The 20,889-nt window shown below is 39.5% G+C and overlaps 1 pseudogene across 1 annotated transcript; it reads left to right on the top strand.

The window, feature by feature from the left end:
- Positions 1 to 861: 861 nt before the first annotated feature.
- LOC306666910 (large ribosomal subunit protein eL15-like) lies at positions 862 to 5,802 on the top strand (annotated as a pseudogene). The gene is made up of 2 exons: positions 862 to 875; positions 4,911 to 5,802. The product of its transcript is annotated as a large ribosomal subunit protein eL15-like (transcript).
- The last annotated feature ends 15,087 nt before the right edge of the window (positions 5,803 to 20,889 follow it).

The following is a 20,889-nucleotide window of genomic DNA, read 5'->3' as shown; positions in this document are numbered from 1 at the left end:
GTTGGCACTTGGACCCCATTTTCATTCATTTCTTGTCATTTTGTCTGTGCCACAAATACATCTTGAGTTGTAACTTCAGCACCTTCTTTCATTTAGGAATCCTTGGGGAAGGTTCAGATAGAATCTTGAAGACTCCGTAAATAATGCTGGAGTGACAAAGGAGCTCTTCAGACAAATTTGGACTGAAGAATCACAATGGAGACTTGGGAACATGTGGGAGTGACAGAGGGTAGGGGGAGGAAGTTGCATTAGAAAAAAACTACACACCTGATGCAGAGAGCTCAGCTGAGGTTTAAAGGGACAAAGAGGCAATTAAAGATACAGGGAAGAAAACCATGAGCAATATCAATTAGTGGCATGGATCTCTGAGAGCAGTGTCAAAGTTAATAACTTTGATGTAGTTCAGTGGTAGAGTACTTGCCTAGCATGCACAATGTCCTGGGTTTCATCCCAGACCACAAATAAATAAATGAACTGCTTTAAAAAAAAAAAAAAATTGCAGAGGACCATAAGTCTTTGCTTTGTGATAGTACAGCCTTGTGCTGCATACTGACATTTGGGTCAATGACAGACTGTATACATGAGTGGTCCCATAAGATTGTATCACCTAGGGACATGTTAGCCATCTGTATAAGTATGGAGTTCATACAACAATGAAATTGTCTTACAATGCATTTCTCAGAACGTGTCCCTACATTAAGCAATCTAGGTCTGTAGGAGTCGTATGACAAAGAATTTTTACAAGGGACATGATAAGACAGATGGTATAATACTGACTAATGCAATTCTTATGTTATTTTCATTCTTAAAGAATGAGAGGGGAAAAGCCATCATGGTTGAGAAGTTGGGCTCCTGAATTACATGCCAACGTCAAGGTGAGATGTGATATGAAAAGTACCTGCGAGGTTAAGCGGCTTGGAGCCTCAATCACAGGCAGGCACTATCAGTTAATCTTAAGGAATTGTGGGGAAGTAGAGTGAGGCAGGGAACTGGTGATGGGCAGATATCTTCTAGTTTTGATCCTGGAAATATTTTGGGAGGAATCATTGCATAGATGACTAGTGAGCTGTCACTTGGAATTAGAAGTAATCAGCTGGGAGTGGTGGCATAGGCCTGTAATCCCAGTGGCTCCGGAGGCAGAGGCAGGAGGATTACAAATTCAAAGCCAGTCTCAGCAACTTAGTGAGGCCCTGTCTTTTTTTTTTTTTTTTTTTTTTTTTTTTTTTTGCGGTGCTGGGGATCGAACCCAGGGACTTGTGCTTGCAAGACAAGCACTCTACCAACTGAGCTATCTCCCCAGCCCGAGACCCTGTCTTAAAAATAAAATTAAAAAAAAAAAAAAAAAAAAAAAAGAGAAAGACTGGGGATGTGGCTCAGTAGTTAAGCGTCCCTGGGTTGAATCCCTGGTGTGTGTGTGTGTGTGTGTGTGTGTGTGTGTGTGTGTGTGTGTGTATATATAATTATATGTCTAATGGGTTACAGTAGTGTGTGCCTGCAGTCCCTGCTACTTGGGAGGTTGAGGCAAGAGGATTGCTTGAGCCCACAAGTTCACAAGTTCTAGACCAGCTTGGACAGCATTGTAAGACCCTAAGACAAATAGCAACAACTTATTGTATTATTTGGATTTTTTTTTAAAGTTGATTTTCCATAAGGTAAAACCAACATATAGTGAAGTACTCATATGAATAAAATGTGATGAATCATTATTAAGTAAACACACTTGTGTAACCATTAGCTAGATTACGATATAGAAATTGTCAAGATCTGGGATTGGGTATATAACTCAGTGACAGAGTGCTTGCCTGGCAAGTGCAAGACCCTGGGTTTGATCCCTAGCAGCACAAGGGAAAAAAAGTCTGGCAGAAGCCCCCTTCTATTCTCTTCAGTCATTAGTTCTTCCCCAAGGGTTTACCACTAGGTTCACTATTTAAAAATCAATGTTACACTGTAAACATTTTCCAGTAGCATTATTTTTTTCAAAGCACTATATTTGGTGGCTACATGATATATATGAATGTCATAATTTATTTTAGCTATTTTATTATTGGGAATTAATATTTCCTTTTGGCATTATAAATAATAAGATATATATCTTGACACAATATTGTGTGTGTGTGTGTGTGCATGTGTGCATATGTGCATATGAGCGAGGTACTAGGGATCGAACCTAGCTCTTTGCATACACTAAGCATGTGCTCTAACACCCCCAGACCCAGCACAATATTTTTGGAAAGCATTTTTCACATGATTATTTCATTCGATATTTAAGATATACTGAAAGGTACATAGTACAGGTAGTGTTATATATAATGTCCAGATGAGGAAGCAAGTTGAGATTTACCTGTAACTAAAAGAAATAAAGGTGAACCTAGAACCCATGTATTCTAACTCTTGTGATATGGATTCTCAGCAAAACATCTAAATGTCTCAAGGTATTCTTATGATCAAATAGAGAAATATAACTAATAAAGGACAGGCTAATTGGCAGTAAGTTTAAGGACTGTACCCAAAGAGAATTGGTGACTGATAAATAAATCTGTGGTAGCTGGAAAGCAAATATTTTTGGCAAGCCCCAGGGCTCTATACTTGGCCTTTAAGATTTTATCTTCTGTTCGAAGAGAAAGAAGACACAAGAGAAGTTCAGAAACTAGAGTGAAAAAATACTGGTGGCCCTCTGTATCCTCACACTCTGCATCTGTGCATTCAACCAAATTGGGGATCAAAAATATGTATTTTTACAAATGGTGTCTGGTGAGCCAGGCTTGGAGGCACTATAATCCCAGCCACTTGGGAGGCTAAGGTAGGAGGATTGCAAGTTCTGAGCCAGTCTCAACAATTTAGCAGAATCCTCAAGGACTTAGTGAGACTCTATCTTAAAATTAAAAAGGGGCCTAATAGAAATAGACAAAGCAATCAGAAAATTCATTTGGAAGAATAAGAGATCCAGAATAGCCAAAGCAATTCTAAGCAGGTAGGTATCACAATTCCAGACCTTAAACTATACTACAGAGCAACAGTAACAAAAATGGCATGGTATTAGCAACAAAATAGACAGGTAGGCCAGTGGTACAGAATAGAAAACACAGAGACAAACCCACATAAGTACAGTTTTCTCATACTAGACAAAAGTACCAAAAACATACAATGGAGAAAAGATAGCCTTTTCAACAAATGGTGCTGGGAAAACTGGAAATCCACATGCAGCAAAATGAAACTAAATCCCTATCTCTCACACTGTACAAAACTCAATTCAAATGGATCAAGGACCTAGAAATTAGACCAGAAACCCTGCACCTAACAGAAGAAACAGTAGGTCCAAATCTTCATCATGTCAGCTTACAACCAAACTTCCTTAATAAGACTCCCAGGGCATAAGAAATGAAAGCAAGAATCAATAAATGGGATGGATTCAAATTTCTCAGCAAAGGAAACAATCAATAATGTGAAGAGAGAGCCTAGAGTGGGAGAAAATCTTTTCCACACACACACTTCAGATAGAGCACTGATCTCCAAAATTTATAAAGAACTTAAAAAACTTTACACCAAAAATACAAAGAACCTAATCAATAAATGGGTTAAGGAACTGGGTGGACATTTCACAAAAGAAGATATATAAGCAATCAACAAATATATGAAAAATTATTCAACATCTCCAGTAATTAGAGAAATGCAAATCAAAACTGCTCTAAGATTTCATCTCACTCAGGTCAGAATGGCAATTATCAAGAATATAAGCAACAATAGGTGTTGGCAAGGATGTGGGGGAAAATGTATACTCATACATTGCCGGTAACTTTGCACATGGGTGCAGCCACTCTGGAAAACAGTATGGAGATTCCTTAGAAAACTTAGAATGGACCCACCTTTTGACCTAGCTATCCCACTTCTTGACCTATACCCAAAGGACTTAAAATCAGCATCCTACAGTGATACAGCCACATCAATGTTCATAGCAGCTCAATTCATAATCGCTAGATTGTGGAATCAACCTAGATGCCCTTCAACAGAAGAATGGATAAAGAAACTGTGGTATATATACATAATGTAATATTATTTGGCCATAAAGAAGAATAAAATTATGGCTTTTGCAGGTAAATGGATGGAGTTGGAGAATATCATGCTAACTGAAATAAGTCTGTCCCAAAAAAACAAAGGCCGAATGTTTTCCCTGATAAGTGGATGATGATACGTAATGGGGGTGGGGTAAGGGAAGAATGGAGGAACTTTAGATTACGTAGAGGGAAATGAGGGGAGGGGAAGTAGGAGGGGAGAAGGAAAGATGGTGGAATAAGACAAACATCATTAGCCTATGTACATGTGTGATTACACTATTGGTGTGACTCTACTTTGTACAATCATAGAAATGAAAAGTTGTACGCCATTTGTGTACAATGAATTGAATTTCAGTCTGTAAAAATAAAAATAAATAAAAATTTTTAAAAATTATAAAAGGGCTGGGGGTGTAGCTCAGTGGTAGAGCACATCCCCTTCCCCCGCCAAAATGCATCTGGCCAGGGGCAGTTGTGCACATCTGTAGTCCCAGCAACTCTAGAGGCTGAGTAGGAGGAGAGAAAGTTCAAGGCCAGTCTCAGCAATTTAGCAACATCCTGTCCCCAAATGAAAATTTAAAAAGGGATGGGGTTGGAACTGGGGATGTAGCTGAATGGTAAAGTGCCCCTAGTTTCAATTCCCAGTACAAAAAAAAAGAGTGGACTGAATATGTACAGTATTGAATTGTCCTGTATTAATATTCCCTAAACAATATAACTATTTTCATAGCTTTTAAGTGAAGGACTTGAGCATCCAGGACCTGATGGTTTGGGGAGGGTGGGGAAGGAATGGGTAGAGGTTGATCAATGGGTACTAAGTTACAGTTAAATACCAATAAGAAGTTCTGGGTCTGGTGGCAGCCATCAGGTGACCAAGACAGGCACATACAAGTACATCCAGGAGCTATGAAGGAAGCAGCAGTTCAGTGTGAGGGACTTTCTTCTGAAGGTCCCTTGCTGGCAGTACTGCCAGCTCTCAGTGCTACACAGGGCTCGCCACTCCACCCAGTGAGATAAAGCAGTCTGGGTACAAGGCCAAGCAAGGTTATCTTATAAATGGGATTCATGTGTGCAGAGGTGGCTTCAAATGCCTAGTTCCTCAGGATGCAATGTATGGCAAGCCTGTCCATCACGGTGTTAACCAGCTAAAGTTTGTTCAAAGTCTTTAGTCCGTTGCTGAGGGTGAGCTAGGTGTCATTGTGGGACTCTGAAAGTCTGAATTCGCACTGGGTTGGAGAAGATTCCATATACAAATTCTTTGAGGTTATCCTCATTGACTTAGTCCACAAAGCAACCAGAAGAAATCCTGACATCCAGTGGACCACCAAACCAGTTCACAAGCACAGGGACACGTGTGGGGTAACATCTACAGGCTGCAAGAACCATGGCCTTGGCCTGGACCACAGCTTCCACCACACTATTGGTGGGGCTCTCGGGCAGTTTGGAGAAGGCACAATACTCCCAGCTCCACCATCACCACTTTTATAAGTATTCTTATGAAGTTCATACCTAATAAACAGTATAAGACAGTGTCTGTTTAAAGGTGTTATTTGTTAAAACTACCTGCAGATTATTTCATGAATATTTTGCCAAATTATAGAAGTTCAAGTGCAAAGATTTTTGAAGATGGTAAGTGATGGTGTATCTTGTTTCTAATAAGATAAACTTTCTGTCTTGCTTTATCTTATTAGAGAGTTATTTTGAGGCAGGATCTTGCTAAGTTGCAGAAACTGGCCTTGGACTTGGGATCTTCCTGCTTATGGCAAGTTAACTCCAACTTTAGGGACCCAGAGTCAAACAGTGAGCATTTCTAGGTGATGAGATTATGGCGAATCTCTTCTGATGTGTCTCTGTTTTCCTCAGCAAACATGCCTTATATTTGTAAATTAGGGAGAGGGAGAGAAAGAAAGGGTTGGGGAGGAGGGCAGCAGGTTGAGAAAAACAGCTACAGAAGTTCTCCTGAAGGATGTGTGAAGTGTCTGTTTGTCCAGAAAACACTCTTGGGTTAAGATAGAGGGCCTCAGGTTGCGTTAACTTGGCCCCCTAACCTGTATGGAGGGGTATTCTCAATATTCTAAACATATCTCTTGAAACAGAATCCCTCTGAAGTCAAGGGCAACTTCCTCATACTGAGAATCAAAGCTCCAAATTGTTTTAATATCTAAACTCCTCAAGGGCAGAGAATAGAAACTGCCCCCTGCCCTGGCCAGGGGTCTCTGACACATTCTCCCTCAGCCTCACTACGTTTACGTAGGTATGTTTTCTGCCTTTTCTCCCACTCTACCCTTTCTTCTTTTATGAAAGCTTTCCTCAGAAGAATGAAGGAACTTTGGATGGTGTAGAGGAAAAAGGGGTGAGAGCAGGTGAGAGCGGGTGGGGGACAGAAAGATAGTAGAGTGAAACAGACAGTATTACCCTATGTATATATATGATTACACAAATGGTATGAATCTACATGGTGCACAACCATAGAAATGAAAAGTTCTACCCCATTTGTGTACAATGAATCAAAATGCAGTCTGTAAAAATAAAAAAAATAAAAAAAGAAAAAGAAAAAGAAAGATTTCTTCGCCCTGGAGTTTTCCGAAGGTGACCACTTGAGGGCTGGAGGTTTAGATCAGTGGTACAGCGTCTTTCTAGCATGGGTTCAATCCTCAGGGCTAAATGGGGAAGAAAAAAAAAATGCCCTGAAGATGGTGATTTGAGGAGAAACATTTCCTCTATCCTGCTTCAAAGTTTGTTTTTGAAAAACGAGGCCTTTTCTTCCAATTTGGCTTGAAATACCTGTGGAGTACTCTCTGTGGTAGAGTTTAGCTTCCGGCCCTTAGGCAGTGGCGGTTCTACCCCGTGACACTTTGGCTAAGTCTTTGCTGCATTTGCTGAAGAGTATCAATGGCATTGTTATGTACCATATTTTATGGAATCCTCTTTATAAGCATCTGCAGGAATGATGGTGCTGCTTCCAGGGAATCTTAAGTCTAATCTTTAAAACTGCTTTATTGAGACCCAAATCATACGCCATACAGTTCACCCATTTAAAGGGTAGAGTTCAAGCTGGGCATGGTGGTGCATACCTATAATTCCAGTGACTTGGGAGACTGAGGCAGAAGGATCTTAAATTCAAGGCCAACCTCAGCAACATGGTGAAACTCTGTCTCAAGATAAAAAATAAAAAGGATGGACAGGGGTTGTAGCTCAGTAGTAGAGCACTTGCCCGGCATGTGTAATGCATTGGGTTTGAACCTCAGCATCACATAAAAATAAAGAAATAAAAATAAAGGTATTGTGTCCATCTGCAACTAAAAAGAATGAAAATAAATAAATATAAAGGACTGGGGATATGACTCAGCGGTACAGCACCCCTGGGTTCAATCCCCAGTACCACAAACAAAACAAAGCAAAAGAAAACAAACAACAACAACAAAAACCCTGTATAGTTCAGTGGCTTTTAACCACAATTAATTTTAGAACTTTTCCAATATCCCTCTTACTTCCTGCTGTAGTTTGGACCTGTAATATCTCCTAAAGGTCCGTTTATGGAAGAGTTATACCCAGTCAACGGTACCATTGGGAGGAGCAGGAGGTGGGGCCTATTGGACAGAAGTTAGGTCACTGGGGGCGTGCCCTCAAAGCGGGTACTGGAACCCAGGCTCCTTTCTCTTTTTTTCTCTTTGCTTCCTGGGCACCATGAGCAAACAGCCCTCCTCCACCACATGCACCTGCCATGATGTACTGTACTACTACAGGCCCAAGCAACAGGGCCAGGGGACTGTGGACTGAAACCTCTGAAACCATGAACCAATGAACCTTTCTCATTTTAAGTGATTGTCTCAGGTATTTTGTCACTGTAACAGAAAACTGATTAACAACTTCCCTTATCCATCATCCAATTCCCTAGTCGTCCCAAGTCCTAGGCAACCACAAAGTTACTTTATTTCTATGAATTTGTCTTATCTGGATAATTCATATAAGTGGAATATTTGATACAATATGCAGTCCTTTTTGACTAGCCTCTTTGACTTAATGTTTTCAAGAGGTATCTATTTTGTATTACTTCATTTATTTTTACTTTCAAATAAAATCCCAATGTATGGTTAAACCACATTTTAGTTATCTAGATTGTTTCCACCATTTGCTATTGTGAATAGTGCTGCTTTGAACATCCATGTATATGTATTTGTTTGAGTATCTGTTTTTAATTCTTTTGGATACATACCTAGGAGGGGGATTTCTTTTTTTATATATTTGTTCTTTTCAGTTTTACATGACAGTAGAATGTATTTTGACATACATGCGTGGAGTATAACTTCCCATTTTTGTGGTTGTACATGATGTGGCGTTATACTGGTGGTGTACTCACATGTGAACACAGGAAAGCGATGTCTGATTTATTCTAATGTCTTTCCTGTTCCCATCTTTTGTTCCCCTTTGTCTAATCCAGTTAATTTCTCTTCTTCCCTCCCCTGCTACTTATTGTGAGTTAACATCTGCATATCAGAGATAACATTTGACCTTTGGTTTTTTGAAATTGGTTTATTTCACTTATCATGATAATCTAAGCAAATGTCATAATTTCATTCTTCTTTATAGCTGAGTAATATTCCTTTGTGTATATGTACCACCTTTTCTTTATCCATTCTTCTGTTGAACGGCACCTAGGTGGTTCCATAGCTTAGCTGTTGTGAATTGAGCTGCTGTAAACATTGATGTGGCCGAGTCACTACAGTATGCTGATTTTAAGTCCTTTGGGTATATGCCAAGGAGTGGGTTAACTGGGTCAAATAGTGGTTCCATTCCAAATTTTCTGAGGAATCTAGGAGGGGATTTCTGAGTTATGGTAATTTTTCATTTAATTGAGTGTGTGTGTATGTGTGTGTAAAAGAGAGAGAGAGAGAGAGAGAAAGAGAGAGAGAGAGAGAGAGGAGAGACTGGGAGTGAAATCCAGGGGCACCACACTCCATTAGACCTCCAACCTTGTTCTTGTTTTTCACTTTGAGACAGGGTTTCACAAAGTTTCCCAGGTTGGCCTCAAACTTGCGACCCTCCTAAGTAGCTGGGGTTATAGGTGTTTGCCACCATACCTAGTTTGTTTTTAACTTTTTGAGGAACTACCAAACCATTTTTCACACTGACTGTATTATTTTAGATTCTCACCAACAACATATGAAGGTTCTAATTTGTCCACATCCTCAACAACACCTGCTATTTTCTATTTTACTATAACCATTCTAAATGATCTGAAATGGTATTTCATTGTGGTTTTGATTTACAGTTGACTGCTGACTGTTGGTTATCTTTGCATGTGCTTATTGACCATTCGTATATATTCCTTGGAAAACTATCTATTCAGATACTTCCTTGTTTTTTAATTGAGTCCTTTGTTTTTTTTTTTATCATTGAGTTATAAAAGTTCTTCATTTATTCTAGATACAAATTCCTTAACACATTCATGACTTGCGAATATTTTCTCTCATTCTATTGGTCGCCTTTTCATTTTCTTGATGGTGTCCTTTGACGTTTGTGTTTTGCTTTCTTTTCTTTTTGGTGCTGTGGATAGAATCTAGGGCATTGCTCTCGCTAAGCATGCTCTACCACTAAGCTATTACCCCAGGCTAAAGTTTTAAATTTTGTTGAAAATCAATTTATCCATTTCTTTCTCTTTTCCTGCCTCAGGTTTATTTGTATAAACAGCGCAGATGGACACCCAGCGCCGTGCAGACCCAGCCCAGGGGTTCTTTTGTCCTCACATTGGCAGACAGAGGCCTCTGCTATGGAAACTTCGTGAAGGCCAGGGCCCATTTAGGAACCAGAGGCAGAGCCAGAGCTGAAGCTGGAGCTGGAGCTGGAGCTGCAGTTGTGGCATGTACCTGGGCCTTGGTTTGAGCCTCAGCTTTGCGTTTTGGCTGGCAAAGCCTTGACCTTGGCTCCCTGAGCTTGGTGTGAGCAATGTAGGTAAGTCAAGTGAGTGTGTGCCTGACACCTCTTGGGATCTGGCTCAGCCTCCTTTGGCTTTGGGAGGCCCTGGAGAGCTTCAGCACGTACTCTCATGACCTTCGTATTCTTTTTTGTTTTGTTTTGCGGTACTGGGGATCAAACTCAGGACCTTGTGCTTGCAACGCAAGCACTTCTACCAACTGAGCTATCTCCCCAGCCCAAGCCTTGGCATTCTTTGCTGTGTCTTCTTCAAGCCCTTCTAATGGTGCTGCTTGGTAAAACACATGTCCCTGAGGAACATGGAGTCTGCCCTACTATGAGGATTATCTCTTTGTGATCAGTGTCCTAATGCCATTCCCAGTGGGGTTCTTTTTATTATTATTATTATTTTTTATTATAAATACATGGGGTACATCTTGTTTCTCTGTACATGAAGTAGAGGCATACCATTTGTGTAATCATACATTTACGTAGGGTAATGGTGTTTGATTCATTGTTATTTTTTTCCTTCCCCCCACCCCCATCCCTCTTCTCCCTCTATACAGTCCCTCCTTCCTCCATTCTTGCCTCCTTCCCACCCGCCCATTATGTATCATCATCTGCTTATCAGCGAGATCATTCGTCCTTTGGTTTTTTTGAGATTGGCTTATCTCACTTAGCATGATATTCTCCAATTTCATCCATTTGCCTGCAAATGCCATAATGCCATAATTTTATTCTTCTTTATGGCTGAGTAATATTCCATTGTGTGTGTGTGTGTGTGTGTATATATATATATATATATATATATATATCATTGTTTCTTTATCCATTCATCAATTGAGGGGCATCTAGGTTGGTTCCACAATCTAGCTATTGTGAATTAAGCAGCTATGAACATTGATTTGGATGTATCACTATAGTATGCTGATTTTAAGTCTTTTGGGTATAGGCCAAGGAGTGGGATAGTTGGGTCAAATGGTGGCTCCATTCCAAGTTTTCTAAGGAATCTCCACACTGCTTTCCAGACTGGCTGCACTAATTTGCAACCCCACCAGCAATGTATGAGTGTACCTTTTTCCCCACATTCTCTCCAACACCTACTGTGCTTGTATTCTTGACAATCACCATTCTAATTGGGGTGAGATGGAATCTTAGGGTAGTTTTGATTTGCATTTCTCTTATGACTAGAGATGTTGAACATTTTTTCATATATCTGTTGATTGCTTATGGATCTTCTTCTGTGAAGTATCTGTTCATTTCCTTTACCCATTTGTTGATTGGATTATTTGTATTCTTCGTGTAGAGTTTTTTGAGTTCTTTATATATTCTGGAAATTAGTGCTCTATCTGATGTATGAGTGGCAAAAATTTTCTCCTGCTCTGTAGGCTCTCTCTTCGCATTACTGATAGTTTCCTTTGCTGAAAGCTTTTTAGTTTGAATCTATCCCAGTTGTTGATTCTAGCTTTTATTTCTTGTGTTATGGGAGTTCTGTTAAGGAAGTCTGATTGTGGGCCGACATGTTGAAGATTTGGACCTACTTTTTCTTCTATAAGACGAAGGGTCTCTGGTCTGATTCCAAAGTCCTTGATCCATTTTGAGTTGAGTTTTGTGCAGGGTGAGAGATAGGGGTTTAGTTTCATTCTGCTGCATGTGGATTTCCAGTTTTCCCAGCACCATTTGTTGAAGAGGCTATCTTTTCTCCATTGCACATTTTTGGCACCTTTGCCTAGTATGAGGAAACTGTATTTATTAGGATTTGTGTCCATGTCCCCTATTCTCTACCATTGATCTACCTGTCTACTTTGGGTGTTGATACCATGCCGTTTTTGTTACTATTACTTTGTAGTATAATTGAAATTCTGGTATTATGATACCCCCTGCTTCACTCTTCCTGCTAAGGATTGCTTTAGCTATTCTGGGTTTCTTATTCTTCCAGATGAATTTCATGATTGCTTGCTCTATTTCTGTAAGGTACGTCATTGGGATTTTAATTGGAATTGCATCGAATTTGTATAGCACTTTAGGTAGTATGGCCATTTTGACAATATTAATTCTTCCTATCCACGAACATGGGAGATCTTTCCATCTTCTAAGGTTTTCTTTAATTTCTTTCTTTAGTGTTCTGTAGTTCTCATTGTAGAGGTCTTTCACCTCTTTGGCTAGATTGATTCCCAAGTATTTTATTTTTTTCGAGGCTATTGTGAATGGTGTAGTTTTCCTAACTTCTCTTTCTGTGAATTCATCACTTATGAATAAAAATGCATTAGATTTATGAGCATTGATCTTATATCCTGCTACTTTACTGAATTCACTTATGAATTCTCAAAGTTTTCTGATGGAATTTCCTGGTTCCTCTAAATATATAATCATGTCATCAGCAAGCAGGGATAGTTTGAGTTCTTCTTTTCCTATTTATATTCCTTTAATTTCTTTGGTTTGTCTTATAGCTCTGGCTAGAGTTTCGAGGACAGTGTTGAATAGAAGTGGTGAAAGAGGGCATCCCTGCCTTGTTCTAGTTTTTAGGGGGAATGCTTTCAGTTTTTCACCATTTAGAATGATATTGGCCATGGGCTTAGCATAGATGGCCTTTACAATGTTAAAGAATGTTCCCACTATCCCTATTTTTTCTAGTGTTTTGAGCATGAAGGGGTGCTGTATTTTATTCTGCATCTATTGAAATAATCATGTGATTCTTGACTTTAAGTCTATTAATGTGGTGAATTACGTTTATTGATTTCCTGATGTTGAACCAACCTTGCATCCCTGGGATGAAACCAACTTGATCATGGTGCACTATCTTTTTAATATGTTTTTGTATGTGATTTGCTAAAATTTTGTTAAGAATTTTTGTGTCGATGTTCATTAAGGATATTGGTTTGAAATTTTCTTTGCTCGATGTGTGTCTATCTAGTTTAGGTATCAGGGTTATATTGCCTTCATAGAATGAGTTTGGGAGGGTTCCCTCCTCTTCTATTTTATGGAATACTTTGAGAAGTATTAGAATGAGCTCTTCTTTAAAGGTTTGTAGAACTTGGCTGAGAACCCATCTGGTCCCAGACTTTTTTTTTTTTTTTTGGTAGGTTTTTGATGACTTCTTCTATTCATTACTTGAAATTGATCTTTTTAAATTGAATATGTCCTCCTGGTTCAGTTTAGCTAATTTATATGTCTCTAGAAACATATTGATGTCTTTGAGACTTTCTATTTTTTTGGAGTATAGATTTTCAAAATAGCTTCTAATTATGTTTTGTATTCCAATTGTGTCTGTTGTGATATTTCCTTGTTCATTCCGAATTTCAGTAATTTGAGCTTTGTCTCTCCTTCTCTTTGTTAGTGTGGCTAAAGGTTTATCAATTTTGTTTATTTTTTCAAAGAACCAACTATTTATTTTGTCAATTTTTTCAATTATTTATTTTGTTTCAATTTCATTGATTTCAGCTCTGATTTTAACTATTTCCTGTCTTCTACTACTTTTGGTGCTGGTCTGTTCTTCTTTTTCTAGGGCTTTGAGCTGTAGTGTTAGATTGTTTGTTGATTTTTTCTTCTTTTATTGAATGTGCTCCGTAAAATAAATTTTCCTCTAAGTACCGCTTTCATAGTGTCCCAGAGATTTTGATATGATGTATCTTTGTTCTTGTTTACCTCTAAATATTTTTTTATTTTCCCCCTGATGTCTTCTGTTATCCATTCGTCATACAATAGCATATTATTTAATCTCCAGGTGTTGGAGTAGTTTCTGTTTTTTATTCTGTCATTTATTTCTAATTTCAATCCATTATGATCTGATAGAATACAAGGTAGTATCTCTATTTTCTTGTAATTGCTAACAGTGGCTTTGTGGCATAATATATGGTCTATTTTAGAGAAGGATCCATGTGCTGCTGAGAAGAAAGTGTGTTCACTCTTTGTTGGTGGTATATTCTATATATGTCCATTAAGTCTAAATTATTGATTGTTGTTGAGATCTATGGTTTCTTTGTTCAATTTTTGTTTGGAAGATCTGTCCAGTGGTGAGAGAGGTGTGTTAAAATCACCTAGTATTATTGTGTTGTGTTTTTTTTTTTTTTTTTGTTCCTGGAATTGAGAAGGATTTGTTTGATGTATATGGATGAGCCACTGGGGCATAGATATTTATGATTGCTATGTCTTCCTGATTTTTGGTTCCCTTAAGCAGTATGAAACGTCCTCTTTATCTCTTCTGACTAACTTTGTCTTGAAGTCCACATTATCTGATATGAGGATGGATACTCTGGCTTTTTTGCTGAGTCCATGTGCATGGTATGTTTTTCCCCATCCTTTCACCTTTAGTCTGTGGGTATCTCTTTCTATGAGATGAGTCTCTTGCAGGCAGCAAATTATTGGATCTTTCTTTTTAATCCAATCTGCCAGTCTATGTCTTTTGATTGATGAGTTCAGTCCATTAACATTTAGGTTTATTATTGAGATATGATTTGCATTCCTGGTCATTTGGCTCAATTTTGTTTTTTTGACATGACTTAGTTTCTCCTTTATTTGGCTGTTCCTTTAGGGTAGCTCCTCTCTTTGCTGATTTACATCATTGTTTTTCATCTCTTCCTCATGGAATATTTTGCTGAGAATGTTCTGTATTGCTGGCTTTCTTTTTGTAAATTCTTTTAGCTTTTGTTTATCATGAAAGGATTTTATTTCATCATCAAATCTGAAGGTAAGTTTTGCTGGGTATAAGATACTTGGTTGGCATCTGTTTTCTTTCAGAGCTTGAAAAATGTTGTTCCGGGCCCTTCTAGCTTATAGGGTCTGGGTTGAAAAATCTGTTGATATTTTTATTGGTTTCCCCCTGAATGTAATTTGATTTTTTTTCTCTCACAGCCTTTAAAATTCTGTCTTTATTTTGTATGTTAGGTATTTTCATTATAATGTGTCTTGGTGTGGGTCTGTTGTAACTTTGTATATTTGGAGTCCTATAAGCCTCTTGTGCTTGATTTTCCATTTCATTCTTCAAATTTGGGAAATTTTCTGATATTATTTCATTGAGCAGATTGTTCATTCCTTTGGTTTGTTTCTCTGTGCCTTCCTCAATCCCAATAATTCTTAAATTTGGCCTTTTCATGATATCCCATAATTCTTGTAGATTCTGTTCATGATTTCTTACCATCTTCTCTGTTTGATCAACTGTGTTTTCAAGATTAAATATGTTGTCTTTAATGTCTGAGGTTCTGTTGTCCAGGTATTCTGTCCTATTGGTTATGCTTTCTAAGGAGTTTTTAATTTGGTTCATTTTTCCTTCAAGGATTTCTGTTTGGGTTTTTTTCAGTATCTCGAATTCTTTATTGAAATGATCTTTTGCTTCCTGTATTTGCTCTTTCAACTGTTGAGTGGTGCAATCATTCAAAGTCTGCATTTGCTCTTTCATCTCATCGTTTGCTTCTCTGATCATTTAAATTATGTACATTCTGAACTCCCTTTCTCACATTTCTTCTGCCATGCTGTCATTGGATATTATTGATGTAGCATCTAGGTTTGTTTGAGACATTTTCTTCCCTTGTTTTCTCATATTGCTCAGATATCTACCCCGCTAGTAGTGAAACTCTGAAATATTGCAGATTTCCTCTATTGACTTATAGTGTCCCTGTAGATTTCCAATAACTCACCTCCTAACCTTCAGTAGCCTGAAGTCTTGGAGGAAGTTGATAATGCAGTGCTCCACAAGGAAGCTGCCCCTCTAGGGGTGGTGGCCTTCAGGTGGGGTATATTCCCTGCTAGTGGGCAGAGGCGCCTCCACTTGTTGACCAATGGTCAGCCAAAGGGGGACTAGATTGAGGGCTGGGGCTTGGCTGGTCTGGGCCTGTGTCTCTGGTTCTATTGCCTTGGTGTCAAAGCCTCACCCGGCAGGGAAGACTCACCCGGTGGGGAAGTCTTGCTGGGCAGCCCTCCTCTGTGACGTTCCCAGGCGTCTGGACCTCCTCTTGGGCCAGGGAGCCTTGCCCCGCAAGTGAGTCTCTCACTGGGCAGCCCTCCTCTGGGATGTTCCCTGGGGACTGGACCTACTGCCTGGGCCTGGGACCCTCGCTCTGTGCTGAAGCCTCTCGCCATGCGACCCTCCTCTGTAATGCTCCTGGTTGACTGGGTTCACGGCTCCAGCGGGGGAGTCTCACTGGGCCACTCTACTCCACCAAGTTCCCTGCGTTCTGGGATTACTGCCCCATCCTCCTCTTCTTGACTCCTGGGTCTTGTGAAAGGTCCTCCAGTCTCCTGTAGGTGTCTCAGGAAAGGAGCTGTCCTTCCGATGATGATGGCCACGCCCTCAGGAATAATTCAAAATGCCCGCACCAACCTCCAAAGAAGCTGGGGAGTCCCAGCGAGGGTGCGCTGAGTCAGCATGGAGGCAAGTGCAGTGTCCCTCAGCAGTAGGGGGGCAGGCAGGCTCAGCGATGGCGTCCAATCTCAGTGTGGGGGTCAGGCAGGCTCCCTGGTGTGGTTCTTGGACTGGTCACATCTGCACCAGGTCTGAAGCACCCAGGACTGGAAGTGTCATTTTTTTCTTTTGTTACTTGTTTTTTTTTTTTTTTTTTTTGTGTGTGTGTGTGTGTCATATCTAAGAAACTATTGTCTTTTCCAAGGTTACAAAGGCTTATTCCTGTTCTCTTCAGTAGTTATGGCCCGGGCTTGAACCTCCTTCACAATGTTGAATAGAGATGGGGAAAAGAGACATTCTTTCATCCTTCCATGACTTTTTTTTGGTATTGGGGATTGAACCCAGGGGCACTCAACCATGGCACCACTATTATTGTTATTTTGATACAAGATCTCCCTAAATTGCTTAGGGCCTGGCTAAGTTGCTAAGGCTGGTTTCAAACTTGTGATGCTCCTGCCTCAGCCTCCCAAGTCACTGGGATTATAGGTGTGCACCACCATACCTGCCTGGCAAAACCATAAAATCTTAAACAAACAAACAAACAAACAAACAAAAAACAACAACAAAATAAAACTCTGATTAAAACCGGTTGCTTCACAGGGGCAGTGATGCATACCTGTAATCCCAGGAGGTCAGGAGGATGAGCCAAGAGGATCTCAAGTTTGAAGCCAGCATCAGCAATTTAGTGAGATCCTAAGCAATTTAGCAAGAACTTGTCTCAAAATAAAAATACCAAGAGTTGGGGATGTGCCAGTGAGTCCAATCCCTGGAACCAAACAAACAAAAAATATAGGTTGCTTCTATCTTTTGGCTATTATAAATTAGGATGCTATGAACATGAAATATCTCTTTGAGATCATGCTTTTAATTCTTTTGGATGTAATGCAGAAGTTGAATTTTTAGATTAAATGACAATTCTACTTTTAACTTTTTAAGGGAACACTGTACCATAATACTATAAGAAAATAATACCATGGTGATAATTTCTTTTTAAAAATTCTTAGATTTTACCAGTGAATCCTGAACTTTTCTTTGAGGATAATTTTATTTTACTATTAATTCTACCTTTGTATTTGTTATATGTATGTTCAGATTTTCCATTCCTTTTTGAGTTAGGTTGGAATATGTCAATTTTTATCTAATTTATTGTCATATATTTGTTCATAATATGCCCTTATAATTTTCTATTTATTTAAAAGAAGCCAGTAGTAATGGCCCCTCTTTCATGTCTGATTTTAGTAATTTTTTTCTTCCTTGATCAGTCTTGCTATAGTTTTGTCAATTTTGTTGATATTTTAAAAGAATCACCTATTTAGCGGGGGGCGTTGTTATTGGGGATTGAACCCAGGGTTGCTTTACCACCCTCAGTCCTTGTTTATTTTTTATTTTGAGATAGAGTCTCGCTAAGTTGCTTAGGGCCTTACTACATTGCTGAGGTTGATCTTGAACTTGCGATCCTCCTGTCTTAGCCTCCTGAGTGGCTGGGATTACAAGCATGTGCCATCACACCCAGCAAGAATCAACTTTTTATTTCATTGATTTTTCTCTATTGCTTTTCTACCCCCTGTTTATTTTCTGTTCTAATTCTGTTTTCTTCCTGATTGCTTTTGGGTTTAAATTGCTCTTTTTCTCTTTGTCCTTTTGGCTTAATGCTTTCTTTACAGTGATAAAGCATAGAAATGCGTGTAAAATAGAAGTCCTTTAGAATACATTCTCTAAGGAATTGTTTCTTTTTAGTTAAAACATTGTTTTAACTAAAAAGAGGTTCTTTTTAAACGTGAAGTGCTCCCAGCAGAAAATTGCCCCCAGTGGTGGAAAAATGCCACAGTGTTTGCCACAAGAGGGTGAATTAATTGCTCAGATATTTTTAAAAGCCTAGGGTGGTAACTGCCTTTCTGGTGGAAATGGAAGGAGGGGAAGAGGAAGGGAAACTTCCCTGTTTGAGGCAGGGCGGGGATGGTCAGGAAGGGGTGCTAAACAGCAGGCTGATCTGTTTGACGTTTGGGGATGAAGTGGTGAGAACTGGCAGCGGAAGGAAATGAAGCCCGCGAGGTGGGGCTCCTGCTAGTCCCAGCCCCCGGGGAGGCCGAGGCCAGCGGGCGGGAGGATGGTTTGAGCCAGGACAACCCACCGAGAGCGACCCTTAAAAAGAGGCGGAGCGGGAAGGCAGGGAGAGGGGAGGGGAGAGAAATGAGGACCCTAAAAAGGAAAAGGTCCATCATTCACTGAATTCATAGCCCTTCCCACTTCTTCTTCTTCTTCTTTTTTATTTTTTTGTTTTTTAGTTTGCTGTGCTGTGGACACATTATTTACTTCTTAATCAGCACAAAGTTGAGACATTTCCAGCCACTGATAGTTCCCTTCAGTGTTTCCTATCATGCCATCTGTGTCCTGTCAGCTGCTTACTATTTGAACGGTGATGAACTTTCAGAATCTATAACACAAATAAATCAGAGCTTCTAAAATCTGATATTTACAAAGATAGAAGAATCAGTGAATATTTACATTACAAACATTTGCTAATATTGCGAACAAAATTCAGTGTAAGGATCCCTAAAATTGTTGGCATCTTTAAGATGTTAGATGATTCCACTTCCAAAACTTCTCAGGAACATAATGATCTTTTAAAATAAGGCACACATCTCTGGTTATAAATTGAGAAAAATAGGAAAACTGTTATTTGGATTTCTTTTAGAGGTATAAACCCTGATCTAATTCTTAGAACAACTGATCAGTTTGGTCCATTTTTATTCACTTACCAGAAACATGCAAACATAATATTGTGTCCCTTAAACATGTCCAGAGGCCCTGACACTTTTTTTTTGTAAAGCTATTTATTGACCCCCAAAACCCTTGTCCCCCCTCCACCCCAGAGCTCAGAGCACTTAGCCAGCTGCATGACAGACAGTTTTAAGCTTTAACTTATTAACAGCTGAGAAAGTTTAGAGGATTTGCTGGGATACATCCAGCCTGTACCACATGGTTGAAGTCCAAACCTGCCCTTTAAGTATTAATGGTTCGTAATAGTTGGAGGTGACCCAGTGAGAGTATTTTGTTTCTTTTGGCTACCTTTTGAAGGGGAATGGATTTCCATAGAATTTTTCTTTAGGATATTTATTTATTTTTTTATTTTTTAGACTTTAAAGAAAGCTGATATTTTTCACACAAATTCTTCTATTTAGTGTTTCTTTTTGTTTTGTTTTGTTCTTTGATTTTTTGTGGTACTTGGGATTGAACCCAGGGCCTTGTGCATGCTAAACAAGGTCTCTACCACTTAGCACATCCCCAACCCCCAAATTCTAATTGCTGCTTATACCATTTTCCCCTTGGGCTTAGCCACAAGGAGGCCAGCCCAAACTGGCAGTTGTGAATTTTGTTATCCCTGCAGATATACTTTCCAAAAAATAAGAAGACATGAGTTCTTATGCCTGTTCTCTGCTTTCTTGCCTTCTGTTGTTCTAGGATGCTGGGCAGCTGCATGTCCTCTAGGCCTTGTTCTGTTGTACACCCTACCCAAGGGAGGGAGGTGTCACCAGCAGCAAAGAAAACAGCAGCAACAGAGTGGTCCCCAAATAGAGGTGCTATCTTCTCAGGCTCCAAGGGGACTGGCTGTCTAGGTCAAGCCATTCAAGATTTCCAAGCCAGGTCTCTGGCTCTCACATCTCCAGATGAGGGGAGTTTCAGGTCCCATTTTCTGGATAGATGAGGCTTATGCCAGTTTCTCCAAGGACTAATTTTGGCTTCATAAAGTTAATCCTCAGTTCCTTAGTCTGGTGAGATCTGAAGACGTGAAATTCCAGGTTAAACGTTGGTATCATAATATCAAACCTTGTGGCTAATTGCATCTTTCCCAAACTGCAGTGAGCTATCGACAGCCCCACAAAATTAAGTTTTCTTAAATTTTTGCCAACGTTGTCAGGATCCAGAATCCCAGCCATCCAATCTGGGTTGCCAAAACCAGGAAAGTTTTCCATTTATTCACTTCCCTCTGAAGATTCAATGATTGTAGTCTGTGAAAGAAACTGACAATACGCAGGTAAAAACACAGAGCACTATATGCTTGAGGCATGGGAGTATTAGACTCCCACAGATAACTTTTAAAGTATTTTTCATTAATAGAGCTAATACTTTTGTTTGTTTTTTGCTTGTTTTTGTCATACTAGGGACTGAACCCAGGGCTCACGCATGTGAAGCAAGCACTTTAAATGCTGATGAGCTACATTCCCAGCCCTGTGTCTTCATTTTAATTAGCCTCTCTGCCTTTGCATACACCTAGGTGTTTTGAAATAATACCGAATTGAACAACAATCTGGCAGACACAGTTTTTTCAGACAAGGAGACATTTGTGGCCAGCTGAGGCAGAGCAATTACTGATTTAAATCAGTAAACATCAGGTTTGGAAACATTGAATTTGGGAACAACTAGCCCTCCTATGAAATTAGGAAAATACACATGAAGCCCCAGGAAGTCCTAGCTCCTTTTGACATGAAAAGGAAGTCTCCAGGAAGTCGGAAGGAGTCAAAACCTGTG

This window comes from Sciurus vulgaris (genome assembly GCF_902686455.1).
Source record: "Sciurus vulgaris genome assembly, chromosome: 7".
NCBI classification, from domain to species: domain Eukaryota; kingdom Metazoa; phylum Chordata; class Mammalia; order Rodentia; family Sciuridae; genus Sciurus; species Sciurus vulgaris.
This window is presented reverse-complemented; position numbering and strand designations above follow the sequence as displayed.